This window comes from Nannospalax galili, unplaced genomic scaffold (assembly GCF_000622305.1).
Source record: "Nannospalax galili isolate Female #2095 unplaced genomic scaffold, S.galili_v1.0 scaffold1381, whole genome shotgun sequence".
Lineage (NCBI taxonomy): Eukaryota > Metazoa > Chordata > Mammalia > Rodentia > Spalacidae > Nannospalax > Nannospalax galili.
In genome coordinates, this window is record NW_008344069.1 from 179,798 (window position 1) to 185,860 (window position 6,063).

The 6,063-nt window shown below is 35.1% G+C and overlaps 1 pseudogene; it reads right to left on the reverse strand.

Moving 5' to 3' along the window:
* LOC103739870 overlaps nt 1–6,063 on the reverse strand; it is a 27,356-nt pseudogene that overhangs the window by 20,114 nt on the left and 1,179 nt on the right.

Consider the following 6,063-nt stretch of genomic DNA (forward strand, 5'->3'; position numbering starts at 1 on the left):
TAAACTTTCATGTGCAAAGCCCTGGACTCCAATGAAAACATATAGGAAATAAAAGCTTTTCCTCACAAAAGATTGTTTAGAATTGTCTTCAGTGCATTTAGCAAATCTGAACTTGACACTGTATGAAAGTCAAATGCAACTCTTGCTCCTTTGGCCATCATGAGAACATTATCATGTTGTTCTGTAAAGAAGGGAATGCCAACCATTGGGATCCCATGATGGACTACCTTGTAGATGCAATTGGCTCCAGCATGGGTTAAAAAGACTTGTTCTAGGATGACCTGAGATCAGAAAATTTATTAATTAGGAGTGTTAGACATAAACAAAAAATTGTGTAATACAGTGCACTAAAATGGAGAGATTTTCCCCTTTCTTTTTCAGGAGAGGAACTCTATAATCTTCTGGGTCAGAGTCATAATCCTGTGGACCATATTTTATCATCCATGACAGTTCCCAGTCCTATCTTTGGTTTTATATTTGTTGTTGTTATTGTTTGTTTTATATCTTCCTGCTAAAGTTATTGATAGGGTACAGTCCAGAAGGGCAGGTCCTTTATTTTGTTTCTCTCAATAAACTTTAAACAAAGAAAATGAGAGCTATTGAAACTTAGACTTCCTTTCTCTTCATATTCCTCTGAACTATACACTCAACAAGAATATTCCAATATTAGGATAAAGAGCCAAGATTTACCTAAGAAGTCTAGAGTAACTGCTTCATTTCTGACTTTACTTTTTAAATACTTGTTGACAAGTTATTAATAAAACTTAATTCCTATTGAAACCCAGCTTCAAACAATTATCAAGGAGTAGGTAACTGGCCGGAATTTGGCTGTTTTCATGTACCCTTGGTAGCAATATCATCATAATACAAATTCAAAATGTGGCTATTATCCATGTTTCTCTGTGATCATAATTCTTATGTTAATGCTATTGTCAATCAAAATCACCTTCTATACCATAGCACATGCCATGCTTATCTTTGTTTATAAATCATCTATTTGACTTATAGCTGATTAGAGCTATTCTAGTACTTCATTTTTCACATAATAAATTTGTTTAATTTCATAGACTTTATGTGACTTATTCTGTAATGGCCTCTGATGGGGGACTTTGTATAACCATTTGTGGAATCTGTGCAAAGGCTCATGCAATTGTATTGGCCCTTTCTTCTGTTATATTCCCAAACATTGTCTCTAGAGACAATACCACAATACCTTGTTCTTCACAGCTCTGGACAAATTCTTCCATTTCCCATGAAGGTAGAAATTATTTCATCACAGAAGACTAGTAGCATGGAAAAGATTAAAGAAATTGTTATGAAAAAGACTCTGAGATAAATTGAAGTATTATCAGTAGAGAAGTATTGGTAAAAACACTTTTAAGACAAGGACTACCATCTTCAAGACAATCTTATACAAGCAATGTTATGTATACTCACATGGTTGTGCAGCTAGTGTTCCAATACATTCTTCTGGCAAAATTAAAGTTTTGGAGTTAACAGATAGAAGATGTTTTCACAAATGTAAAACTAATTTATGTTCATTTTTCCTGCTACAGAAATGTGATTTCATTCTACTATTTTCATTTCTTTTCTTTTTTTATTTCCCTTTATACATGACTTAATGTTGTTAATGACACTGTAATAAAACAACTTGAAGGTTGTCATACATAAATATGTACATTGTATCATATAAATCTCCTATTATAGCTAATTTAATGCAATTAAAACTTTTTTATGAAAATATTGGTAATTTATAAAATTTTAAAGATGTGATATACAAGCATAAAAATTATACAATCATTTCTTAATGCTGGGTTATAGAAAGGTTTCTCTAACATTTATCAATAATCACTATACATACATACTTATACTGATTTTTCTTTTTATGGTTTTAGACTCAAATCCTCTATAGTTTATGGTATAAACATTGAAAGACAGTTTGTGAAATCTCTAAATTTTCAATGTCTTTATGAAAGAGGGAGAAGTCACCTGAACACTTGATAAGTACTGAAAACACAAGTAACTTTGGAGAAGACATAAATATTATATTTTCTTTTATATGTTTCTTATTTCTTTTGCATGTATATTGTGTACTTGTGGGCATTTCACAGCACATGTGTGTGGAATTCTGAGGGAATCGTACAGTAAGTATTTTGTTCTCTCTTCACAAACATGCCTGATCAGTTTCAGGGCTCAAACTCAAGTTGTCAGGCTTGACCACAAGCATCTTTACCAACAAAGCCAACTTGCCAAACTAAAGACATAAATTTTAAAATAGGATAAGAAATACAAACATGCCTGTTCAGTTTCAGAGCTAAGTTGTCAGGCTTGACCACAAGCATCTTTACCGACAAAGCCAACTTGCCAAACTAAAGACAGAAATTTTAAAATAGGATAAGAAAATAAAGTCACAATATCGGACTTGGATTAAAATCTTGGTTTGGAAAATAAAAAGAGATAATATTACTAAGTATGGTCATCTTATTGTTACATTGTTCTCTTCCATTTCCTTCTTTTCCTTTTCTGAATTCTAATAGAACTGTAAGCTTCTCTTTAAGGGAATCCAGAAATCATTTAAGTCCATAAGTATCAGATATAGAGTACAAAGCTGACAGTACTAGTGCATTAGCCTTTGATTTGGGAAAGTTACTGTATATGACTTAAGTGTTTTACATTAAAAACTGCTGTTGGATTTCAAATATTTAGAAAGATTTAAGGGGCAGGTGTGACTGATCAGTGGGTATTTCACTTGTTTTCAAGCCTGATGACCTCAGTTTTTTCTCTGGTATCTACATGTTGGAAGAAGAGACTCCCTCAATTTGTACTCTTAATCTCTATACATAAACCCTGATACATGACCCTCAGCACATTTGAGAATACACATACACAGGAACTTATAGGAAAGCATACAGTATAGCAGCAAAGAAAAATTGGTTTTGTCACATATCTTAACTGTATGATGTAGTTTTTCAAGGGGTATTATTCTATGTTTCCAGAAGTTTTTTTTCATAGTTTATTCACCGTTTTCAAAGACAAGTGGTAAGCATTATTAGGTGTGTACATGAAGCACATATTTTCTCTGTGGTAATTCAGGCAGGCAGCTGTGATCCAAGACACATGTTACTCAAAGAAGCTTTAGTGTCTCCTATAAGCTTGTCATAAGACATTTAAAAAGCAAGCTTGAGCTTGCCAGATTATGTGAATGCTGTTATCATTGCTCTCAGTTCATATGAGCAACTGACAAGCTGTCTGGAAAACTCCATTTCCTCTGGTTGTCAACCACTTGTGACTTTCACAATCTTTCTGCCCCTTCTTCCCCAAGAATCCCTGAACTTCGTGTGGCAGACATTTGATATAGGTGATATTTTGTAAGAAAGTTGCATGGACCCACATGGAATGATACATACACTAAGCACGCGTGCGCATGCGCACACACACACACACACACACACACACACACACACACACATGCACACACTCCAAAGAAGAAATTACATTATGGATGAACCTAATAAATTTTTTAAAACAAAGAAAAATACAGTAAAGTGGACATAGCTTGCTCATAGAAAACCTACATGATTCACTTGGTTAATGGGATCCCCTTGTATCACTATTGTGCACCTTGTTCCTATGTGACCAATACTGTAAGTTTTTTCCAAGTCTTCATGAGATTGGTAGACAGCTTTGTACTTAATATAATTATTTGACCTATGAAAGAAAAATTCATCTTACTTTACACGAATATAAGAATACCTTCAAAAGCACATGAAAAGTAAGTCTTTAAGCCACATATGAAATAAAACATGACTTTCCCAAAATTTCACTGTTAAAATATTCCATATCTTTGAAGAAAATGACTCAAATCATAGGTCAAAGTACAGCAAACATATCATATTTTCTACCTGCTCCTTGAATGTCATTTGACCAGTTAATCCTGACAAAAGTATAAGTACGTAAGAGGGAGGAAATCGAAGCCCCCCATTATACTTTTCTATTGTGTAGCCACTACCAAATCTAAGACTGTAAACAAAAGGTATTTGTAGCATCTCAGCTATCAGTTCACCAGAGGGAACAATGGCACCTGAGAGAAGCACATCAAACTGATTCTTATAGTTTTGCCATAAGTTGTTTATTCAAAACAGCTTTTTTACAAATATTTATCCAAAAATCAGGAAATTGCCCAAAAACTTTATCCAGTGATGGAAAGAATTTAAGACACATATCATTTGGCACATCATATGTCCACGTATCTACCCATTTTGTGAAAAACTGTTTTACTTCATTGCTATTGGAGGATGTAGGACAGGTTTCAAATTTAAAGCCTGATGTTTTGCTGTTATTAAGATAATAGGAAAATGAAGGTCTCAAAACAGTCACTTCATGGCCCCTCCTACAAGTTTGTCCAGTATTGTCTTTAAATTCATCCAGCGGCTGTATTCCCTTTGCCATACAGGACCTTCCCACTGTTCCCAGATCTGAAGTAACAGCTCATCTGCAGGAGCAGCAGCGGAGCTGAGATCCACTTCAAGACACCCAAAAAATGCACTGCCTCACTTTCACTTAGGTAGAAGTCAATAACTTGTAGATTTAAATCATCGTTTCTGCATGATTTTAGTGTACAATAGTGATCAGTGAGAGTCTATCTGTCTCTAAATTCTTCTCAAAACAGAACGTGAGTTATATTTATTACACCAGAGATCACCACTTCCTGCATTTAATGACTCAAGAAAAATTTTGTAACAATGTTAAATATGATCATATAGTTAATGAACCAATTTACGTAGTTAATGAATTCATTATTGTTAATTTGCAATTAAGTATAGCTGCCTTGACTCCCATTTTTCTGGAATACTGTATGTATTAGTCACTGTTCTGTTCCTGTGATAGAAACACTGACCAAAACAACTGATAAAATGAAGAGTTTATTTGTGCTTGTGGTTACAGGGGAATTACAGTCTGTCTTGGCAGGGAGATATGGTGGCATAGGTGGCTGGAGGAAGAGTAGCAGAAGCTAAGCTCTACATCTTCCAGCAGGAACAGGAAACAAGAGAGAAATTGGAGATCCAGCAAAGATTAACTACTCTCAAAGCCTACCCCCTGTGATGTGTTTCCTCCAGGATAGCCACACCTTCTAAAACCCCCAAAACAACACCACCATCTCGGGACAAAAGGTTCAAGTGCTTGGAGTCTATGGGGTACATTTTCATTCAAGTCATCACATTCCATCCTCTACCCTGCCCCCATAGACTCCTGACCATATAAAACATAAAATGCATTTAGTCCAATTGCTTGCTTTTAGACAATTTACATTCCAATTGGCTATCATTCATATCTACTGTCTATGCAAAAAAAATTTATTCCTATCAATCTATGCAATTCTATAAAATATTAGCAAAAGGATTCTTTCTGAAGCAGAAACTCTAGCTGTCTGGAAAATATATCATTCACTGTGACTTAAATTACAAAGAATGGCATAATGAAGAAGTATAGAATACCATAAGGCACTTGAATAATGAGAGAGTTTTTGTGATGGCTAATCCTGGGTGTCAACTTGACTGGATCTGGGATTAACTGAAATGAAAGAGATCTTCTTGATTGGATCATCTGAAGCTGGAAGGCACACCCTAAATATGGGTGTTACCTTCTGATGGCAGCCCTTAAAAAAGGTCAAGGCAGAGGAGAATGCCTGCCTTGCTCCTTTCTTCTTGCCTTCTCTCTTGCTGGTAGGTTCTTCTTGCTGCCTTAGACTGAAGACTAGCTGATCTTTTGACCTTCAGGGTCAGATTGGAACTACTGAGATATCCAGCCTTATGGTCTGAGCAACTATAGATTCTCAGCCTCTCCAGTATGGTGCGGCCATTGTCGGACTGCTCCGACTCTATCCTGTGAGCTAAGCTGATAAATCCCTATACATATATATTCATTCTACCAGTTCTGTTTCATTGGAGAACCCTAATATAGCTTTCATGTTCATTAATTGGCAAATTTTCTAAATTCTGTTAAATTGAGCACATTAACAAAAGTGACATGTATATTCAAAAGGATCTCATCGAACATCAATTT